Genomic DNA, 9,615 nt, shown 5'->3' on the forward strand with positions numbered 1-9,615 from the left:
GACTGAAACACTTCCCTGCAGCACACCATGCCTCTGGGGAATTTTTTTCCATGTCTGTAAAGTCTTTTGACAGAACTGAAAGAGCAACATCTTTTTGAAGCTGCCAAAGTGTTGTAGATTTCCATGCCTTAGACTCTATAATTCTCAGTCCTTCTAAATTCTGAGAATATTCTTTCAGCTTGCATGTACTCTGAAAGTTCAAAATGGACCCTTCCAATTTGGCACAGTACCCAACCAGTATTGTAGTGGTGAGAAGGTAGATGGCTCAAAATATTTATAGCTTCTTTGCAATGGTATGAACACAAAGCTAAATAACCTTTCCCCCTTTCACGAAAAAGGCTCATCAAGCCTTCTGCTGCTTCTTTTTGTAGATTAAAAGCCTGAATCTGAGGTGTGATTGTGGACATTTTCCCTTCTGAAATGATGAAAGAGGCCAATTTTGTAATTTCCAGGCTAACATTTATGTTAAGTTGAGTTATTTCTCCTTTATTAGTTTTACTTTTTGTTTTTCTGTTTGGGATTTTAGGTGGAAACTTAATTTTTAATTTCTTCATATTCTCCTTGGTTGTGGAACTGTCACTAGTAAAGAGTCGTGAACTTCTTCAATGCAGTGCATTTGGGGGAGATGTCATAATGGGGCTCAATACCTGAGGTGTTGTATTTATTTATGGACGAGAACTTTCTGTATGTGGAAGAATTGGAGTTACCTCTCGGCTATTTCCACTCTGTGAGAAGACAGACTTTGCGCTAGTTTGGCCGATTCTGGCAACAGACTTTTTTGAAGTGGCTCCGGTGGATGGCACATCAATTTCAAAAGGTGTATTAGTGTAGTTTTGTAAATTGAATCCCTCTCCAGGACTTGGGGTTCCTAATGGCAAAATCCCAAAACTTGGGGTGAATGGACTAAGAGCTGCTTGTCCTCCTAATAAACTTCGACCAGTTTTTGGTTTATTTTGAACCTGTTTAGAAAATATGGAAGTTCCTGTTCCCAGTGGGACAGTATCAGGTGAAATTACAGCTGAATCAATAGAAGACACTGGGGAATCTGTATTCAAGGAATACTGTGAATTGGAAGATTCTAAAATCAATCTGTTTAATTCAGTTGTGTCCTGGGGTGTTTCTGTAAGAACGGTCTCAGGCTGTCTGTGACATAAACTATGATTAGGTACTTGTGTTGTTCAAGATTTGGGCAGACAGTTGCTAAAGTTTTGTAAAGATGTGAATTTAAATGTTTGGTCAGGATCTGGCTTTTCACCTACTTCACATAATGATTCAAAGGGATACCAGAAGAAAAGATTTAAACTCAGGCTCTTTTGGTAGCAATTTAACGCTTTGGCAAGCCGATCTGTCTTGCAATTTACATGTCCCAATAATGGAAAGGGAAAGCAAGCTGAATCACCAAACTCAGTAGCAATCTCATCATGGCTTTTCTGCTTATGAAACACTACAACCGATAAGATATGTTCCCTTTCTGCAAGCTTGCTGAGATCAACACAACATTTTGCAAGCAGATATTTGCATTCTGGTGTAGTACAACTGTGTCCTTTCAAGAGTCTATATGCTTTATAGGCCTTTCCTGGGCGGTAATAACAGGTCGCCAGTAAAAACAAGGCTTCTTCTGAGAGTACTTCTGCATAAAGGTTTTCTGCGAGGAAAACCCCATCTCGGTAAGCATAGAGGTTTAGTGCTTGCTATATAGCAGCCTGGACGGGTTTCTGCAGCACCGTCATCCTCGAGGATCAGACCCACTTTCTGCAATGCCTCAGGCATCCCCCCACCCCGCCAAACCCCCTCCCCCCCGTAGCGGCTCCGGCCTGGCCAGCCTCGGCTCATTTAAACTCACCAGTTATGTAAGTTGCCTGTTCACTCTGATGGTAGTTTCTTTGGCTGTGCAGAAGCTTTTTAGTTTAATTAGATCCCATTTGTTAATTTTGACTTTTGTTGCCATTGCTTTTGGTGTTTTAGCCATGAAGTCCTTACCCACGTCTATGTCCTGAATGGTAATGCCTAGGTTTTCTTCTAGAGTTTTTATGATTTTAGGTCTAACACTTAAGTCTTTAATCCATCTTGAATTGATTTTTATATAAGGTGTAAGGAAGGGATCCAGTTTCAGTTTTATATATATGGCTAGCCAGTTTTCCCAGCACCATTTATTAAATAGGGAATCCTTTCCCCATTGCTTGTTTTTCTCAGGTTTGTCTAAGATCAGATAGTTGTAGATACGTGGCATTATTCCTGAGGGCTGTGTTTTGTTCCATTGATCTATATCTCTGTTTTGGTACAAGTACCATGCTGTTTTGGTTACTGTAGCCTTGAAGTATAGCTTAAAGTCAGGTAGTGTGATGCCTCCAGCTTTGTTCTTTTGGCTTAGGATTGACTTGGCAATGTGGGCCGTTTTTTGGTTCCATATGAACTTTAAAGTAGATTTTGACAAGTCTGTGAAGAAAGTCATTGGTAGCTTAATGGGGAAGACTAAGCGATCTAGAACTAGAAATACCATTTGACCCAGCCATCCCATTCCTGGGCATATACCCAAAGAACTATAAATCTGGTTGCTATAAAGACACATGCATATGTACATTTGTTGTGGCACTATTCACAACAGCAGAGACTTGGAACCAATCCAAATGTCCAACAATGATAGACTGGATTAAGAAATTGTGGCACATATACACCATGGAATACTACACAGCCATAAAAAATGATGAGTTCATGTCCTTCATAGGGACAAGGATAAAATTGGAAATCATCATTCTCAGTAAACTATTGCAAAAACAAAAAACAAACACTGCATATTCTCAGTCATAGGTGGAAATTGAACAATGAGAACATATGGACACAGGAAGGGGAACATCACACTCTGGAAACTGTTGTGGGGTGGGGGGAGGGAGGAGGGATAGCACTGGGAGATATATCTAATGCTAGAAGACAAGTCAGTGGGTGCAGTGCACCAGCATGGCACAAGAATACATATGTAACTAACCTGCATATTGTGCACATGTACCCTAAAACTTAAAGTATAATAATAATAAAATAAATAAAAAATAAACTCACCAGTTACTAAGGGACGGGGGAGGCCGAGCCAGAATGACTTCTTTACCCTGCCGACTCTGGAAAGCCTGGCCCCTTGTGATCCATTGCAAAGCGAGAGTCACTTCATGTTTGGAAAATGGATCTGCTCCCAAGTTCAGTGGAGGGATGTGGCATGTAGGACGAACGACTCTCTTCCTTCTGATTAGGTCTGCACAGTGGGGCCTAGGGCTGGAGCTCTCTCTATGCAGACTGCTGACTCCTTCTACCTTGGGTTCTATTGGCCCCACCCTGGGACACGGGCCTTGACAGATTCTGGTCCTTCCTGGCCCTTAAGTCGCTGTCAGAAACCCCATCTCCTGCTCGGATGCCCCAATGACTGTGGCTCATGCCTCTCTGGAAACTTTGGAAATCTCTCCTCTACGCATGGTCACCTAAAACCCCAGGAGCTCAGGAGACATGGCTGACATCCACCTCACTGCTTTTGGGAGAGAATGATGAGAGTCTCTTACCGACTTTTGATTTGAGTTCTTCATGGGTGTGTGGTTAAGACGTAGTGAGACCAGATGTATTAACTCAGGCCAGGTGCAGGTGGCTCATGCCTGTAACCCCAACACTTTGGCAGGCGGAGGCCATAGGATACCTTGAGGAATTGCTTAACTCTGGGGAGATTGAGGCTGCAGTGAGTGAGCCATAATGGTGTCACTGCATTCCAGTCTGGGCGAAAGACAGAGTGAGACCCTGTCACAGGCAGGCAGGCAGGCAGACAGGCAGACAGGCAGACAGACAACAGCTGTATTATGTTCTTCTCAGCGCAGGAAGTAAAAATAACAGAATAAAGTGCTTAATTTTTTGGGGGGGGATGGAATTTCACTCTTCTTGCCCACGCTGGAGTTCAATGGCACCATCTTGGCTCATCGCAAACTCCACCTCCCATGTTCAATTAATTTTCCTTCCTCAGCCTCCTGAGTAGCTGGGATTACAGGCATGTGCCACCACACCCAGCTGATTTAGTATTGTTAGTAGAGATGGCATTTCTCTATGTGGGTCAGGTGGGTCTCGATCTGGCCACCTCAGGTGATCTGCCCACCTCAGCCTCCCAAAATGCTGGGATGACAGGGATAAAGAATTGCTCCTGGTCAGCTGCGTTTTTTTTTTTATTATTTTCCATTTTAATCTATTTATTATTATTATTTTTTGAGATGGAGTCTCGCTCTGTTGCCCAGACTGGAGTGCAGTGGCATGATGTCGGCTCACTGCAAGCTCTGCCTCCCAGGTTCATGCCATTCTCCTGTCTCAGCCTCCCAATTAGCTGGGACTACAGGAGCCTGCCACCGTGCCTGGCTAATTTTTTGAATTTTGAGTCAAGATGGGGTCCTTGTGGTAGCCAGGATGGTCTCGATCTCCTGACCTCCATGATCCAACCACCTCAGCCTCCCAAAGTGTTGGGATTACAGGCGTGAGCCACAGTGCCCACCCTATTTATCTATTTATTAATTTTGAGTCCAGGTTATGAAACCAGTCAGTTTTTGTATTTTTTAGAGATGAAGTTTCACCATGTTGCCAAGGCTTGGATAGAGGGATCCACCTTCCCTCGCCTCCCAAAATGCGGGGATGACAGGCCTGAAAATACCGTGCCCGGCTCCACATCTTCCCCTGCCAGCTTATCCCTCAGGTGCCCGAGGCCGAGCAGTGGTGTGTGCTTCCCACCCCCAGTGCCCCTCCTCCGGTCACCACGGCGGTGTTTGCGAGTCGGTCCTGAGGGAGCTCGTTGGTGTGGGGGTCGAGGCGGTTGAGTGAGACGTGCCCCTCCCACGCAGGGAAGGGTGCCACGTGGTCTGTCGAGTGCAGGTCTCATGCTCCCCTCTGGCGGGTGCGCGCGGGCCGTGTGAGTGATCGTGGTGGGCTCAGGCAGGTGATGCGTGTGCTGGCCGGCCGCCGAGGGGCTACCGGTCTACCTCTGACAGGTTGTGTGTGGGTTTACTTGGAGGGGCTTTGCCTGGGAGAAAGGAGGCGGGTGGACAGGGGGCCCTTGGGGGATTGCGTGCATGCGCAGCGGCAAGGCCCCCTGCCCAGACCGCGAAGGCTCAAGGTTTCCGCAAGCAGATTTTTCCTGGTACCGCAGGCCCCCTCCCTTCCCCAGGCATCCCTGAGCACTTCTGCAGGCCCGACGAGGGGCGAATGGCTGGTGGGGAGTGTGACCCACCCTCGGTGAGAAAGCTTTCTGTAGCAATCCCAGTGGTGTGCTTTTGGAGTACAGGATCCCCCGGCCTGCCCCCTCTCTCTGCATTATGGTAGTGCTGCCATAGCAACTCACTTGCAGAGGACCCTCCTCCACTTCCCCCTTGACGGGGTGAGGCGGGGGAGAGTAAGGTTTCCACTGGCCTCCGCGGTGGGGACCGAGGGCGGCTCATCGCCTACTGTGTGGTCCATGCCTCCCCTTTCTGAGTCGGGGGAGGATCCCGCTGGGCAGGGCCAGCATCCTAGCAGTTGGGAGGCTGCGTGAGTGGTGGCGGTGCCTGGCGTTCCATCCGGCACGTTACCCGCTCCGTTGTGAGCTGGATCTCCGCCCACTCCCCTGTGGAGCAGCGACCAGTGCCGACGACCATGTTTGCGTGGCACAGGGTTGGGCTGCCTGGCCCTGGGAAGTGTCCCAAGTGGGGGGTGCGCCTGTCTCCCGGAGCTTGACTGGGTCGGAGGATGGATGAGAAACGAACAAAGTGGTCCTGGCGTTGGGTTTGTGGCTGAGGTCACTTCGGGGTTCCACTGGTGGGACCCGGGGCTCGTGAGACAGGTCTCAGTGGGTGCCGAGGGTCATCCAGCATCCTAGGCGGGGTGCCATGGGACCTCCCTCATGTCTGTGGAGGTAGTATCCCATTGCCGTGTTTTCCTGGTGGCCCAGCCATGCCTGCGGTTTCTCCCCAAGCCGCCCCTCTGCGGGCTCCTGGGCGTCCTTGCCATTGTGGTCCCTGGCCTTGCATGTCTGTGCCCCCCACCCCACCCATGTATCCTTTCTCCCCTAGTGGCTCACCGGCTTAGACTGTGGCGGTCCCGTCTAGGACCAAACCCGGCTCTGCCTTGTGGGGTGCCGCCACCAGCCACTGGTTGGCTCATTGTCCGTGTCCCTGGGTGCCCGCCTTCGGGACCAATTCAGCAGTGCCCCACGTGGGACTGGTGGCCACCTGGAGGGTTTGGGGTCGGCCTACAGCACATGGGGAGAAGAGGGTTCCGGGGGCTGGCCGCGACAGCCGTGGTGGTGGGGCAGCCGCAGGCCCGCCAAAGGCCAGTTGGCCACTCCAGGTACTGCGCAGGGCCGCCTTCATGTTCAGAGACTGGTGGCAGTGAGACCCCAGGCACTGCAGTTCGCTTCTCCTTTGCTACCCAAACGTCATGGCCGCCCTGCGCCCACTGCACGTGAGTGGCCGCCAGTCCACTGAGGCTGCTGTTCATGGGTCAGGCGGTCTGCCTCCTCTCACGTGGGCATGAAGGGTCGGGAGTGGTAAGCCCGTTGGGGGGTGTTGTGTCGTGTGGGTGGATGGGATGTCCAGTTCACTGCCCCACCACCCCTCTCCCACCACCTCGCGCTGCTCCCTCCCTCCCACACACCAGGTCGCCTGCAATGTCGTGCCCATCCTCGTGACTGGGAGGCCAGGCTCATCCTTGCAAGGCCCAGAGTCCGCTTTCTACCTACATGGTTGATCCTACCAGACCCATATGCTTATCTCAAAGATTAAGCCATACATGTCTAGGTACGCAGGGCCGGTACAGTGAAACTGCGAACGGCTCATTAAATCAGTTATGGTTCTTTTTGTCGCTTGCTCCTCTCCTACTTCAAAAACTGTGGTAATTCTAGAGCTAATACAAGCCGAAGGGCACTGACCCCCTTCGCAGGGAGGATGCGTGCATTTATCAGATTAAAATCAACCCAGTTAGCCCCTCTCTGACCCCAGCCAGGAGGTCGGGTGCTGCTAGATTTGGTGACTCTCGATAACCTCAGGCCAATTGCATGCCCCCAGTGACAGCAACGACCCATTTGAACGTCTGCCCTATCAACTTTCGATGGTAGTCACTTTGCCTAATATGGTGACCACGGGTGTTGGGGAATCAGGGTTTGATTCTGGAGAGGGAGCCTGAGAAACAGCTACCACATTCAAGGAAGGCAGCAGGCGCACAAATTACCCACTCCTGACATGGGGAAGTAGTGACGAAAAATAACAATGCAGGACTCTTTCGAGGCCCTGTAATTGGAATGAGTCCACTTTAAATCCTTTAAAGAGGATCCATTGGAGGGCAAGTCTGGTGCCAGCAGCCACGGTAATTCCAGCTCCAATAGGGTTTATTAAAGTTGCTGCAGTTTAAAAGCTCGTAGTTGGATCTTGGGAGTGGGCAGAAGGGCAAGCCACGGCCCGTCCCCGCCCCTTACCTCTCAGTGCCCCCTCAATGCTCTTAGCTGAGTGTCCCACGGCCCAAAGCGTTTACCTTGAAAAAGTTAGAGTGTTCAAAGCAGGCCTGAGCCACCTGGATACCACAGCTAGGAATGATGGAATAGGACCACCATGATTAAGAGGCCATGATTAAGAGGCCATGATTAAGAGGGATGGCTGGGGGCATTCGTATTGCGCCACTAGAGGTGAAATTCTTGGACCAGCACAGTTCAGACCAGAGTGAAAGCATTTGCCAAGAATGTTTTCATTAACCAAGAATGAAAGTCGGAAGTTTGAAAATGATCAGATACTGTCGTAGTTCCGACCATAAATGATGCCAACTGGTGATGTGGCAAGGTTATTTCCATGACCCACTGGGCAGCTTCCAAGAATCCAAAGCCTTTGGGTTTTTGGATTCCGGGGGGGGTATGGTTGCAAAGCTGAAACTTAAAGGAACTGGTGGAAGTGCACCACCAAGAGTGGTGCCTGCAGCTTAATTTGACTCAACATGGGAAAACTCACCTGGCTGGGACACGGACAGGATTGACAGATTGATAGCTCTTTCTCGATTCCGTGGGTGGTGGTGCATGGCCTTAGTTGGTGGAATGATTTGTCTCGTTAATTCTGATAATGAAGGAGACTCTGGCATGCTAACTATTTACGTGACCCCTGAGCGGTCGGCGTCCCCCAACTTCTTAGAGGGACAAGTGGCGTTCAGCCACCCGAGATTGAGCAATAACAGGTCTGTGATGCCCTTAGATGTCTGGGGCTGCACACAAGCTACACTGACTGGCTCAGCATGTGCCTACCCTACGTGGTAGACATGGGTAACCTGTTGAACTCCATTGGTGATGGGGATCGGGGATTGCAATTATTCCCCATGAACGAATAATTCCCAGTAAGTGAGGGTCATAGGCTTGCGTGAAGTCCCTGCCTTTTGTACACACCGCCGGTCGCTACTACTGATTGGATGGTTTAGTGAGGCCCTCGGATCGGCCTCGCTGCGTCAACCCACTGCCCTGGTGGAGCACTGAGAAGACAGTCAAACTTGACTATGTAGAGGAAGTATAAGTCGTAACAAAGTTTCTGTAGGTGAACCTGCAGAAGGATCATTAATGGAGAAGAGCGAAGCCTCGGAAGCTCTGCCCCTTCCTTCCTCCTTGGCAGACTGTGTTCCCTGTGAGGTGCCTGTGCAGGCGGGGTCGTGCCCTTTGTTTGTTGCACGGCCCCGCCTGCCCCGAGAGCTGGAGATTTCGGGAGGGAGAGAGGGGCTAGAGAGAGACATGCGTGCGGGGACAAAACCATGTGTGCGTGACGTGGGGCAGGCTGGATGGCTTGCTGTCCTGATGAGCAGTGGGGAGCCGTACCCTGTGGTGGCCCCCACGTGTGTGTCAGCCGGTGCGGGGTTGGTTCTCGGCGTCAGGGCGGGGTTGGATTCTCGGTGCCCTCCCTGCCAGGGCCGTCTTCCTGCCCTGTCCCGCTGGCTCGGCCCCATCCCGCCTGCTCCCGTTGGTGCCAGGCAGGTTCCCATCGCTGCCACTGCCGCCATCATTGCCTCTGCAACACCACACCACAGGGCCTGGCCCGGCCCACTGGATCTTCCCAGGCTTCCTGCTAGGGTGTCTCAAGAATAGGGGGCCAGACGCCTGTCCCCACCCCCATCCTCCCCTGCCATCCAGGTACCTAGAGCGTTCTGGTGCGGAGATTTAAGGACCCCTTGAGGGGTCGCCCATCCACCCGTGGGTTGGGTGCTGTGGGCCTGTAGGGGAGTCCTTTCGGGAGGGACCCGCCTCTCCCTCGCCTCCCCTGCTGAATCTGTCCCCCTGGCCAGCCAGGGCCGCGCCACACTTGTGTGTTGCTGCTGATGCCAGTGGGGGCTTTACCCGGTGGCCATGGTGCTGTCGCGCATGTGCTGCACGTGTGGCGTGTGCACCGTGCCATGGGGGAGGGAACCCCTGGGTGCCCATGGGGTGGTGTCAGCGTTCACCCCCCACCCCGTGGTCGGCACCACCTCCCTGTGTTGTGAAACCTTCTGACCCCTCTCTGGAGTCTTGTCCCATTGCTGTCTGACTGGCCGGACTGAGGTAACCCCTCTGGGGGACGTGCTGTGCCAGGAGGGCCTCCCGTTGTTAGGAGCACCCTCGCCAAATTGACCTCGTAT

At 51.5% G+C, this 9,615-nt stretch overlaps 1 pseudogene; it reads right to left on the reverse strand.

Moving 5' to 3' along the window:
- Positions 1–665: 665 nt before the first annotated feature.
- Positions 666–1,730, reverse strand: LOC134739077 (cell division cycle protein 27 homolog; annotated as a pseudogene).
- Between the last annotated feature and the right edge of the window lie 7,885 nt (positions 1,731–9,615).

The sequence above is a fragment of the Pongo pygmaeus genome, chromosome Y (assembly GCF_028885625.2).
Source record: "Pongo pygmaeus isolate AG05252 chromosome Y, NHGRI_mPonPyg2-v2.0_pri, whole genome shotgun sequence".
Classification (NCBI taxonomy): Eukaryota; Metazoa; Chordata; class Mammalia; order Primates; family Hominidae; genus Pongo; species Pongo pygmaeus.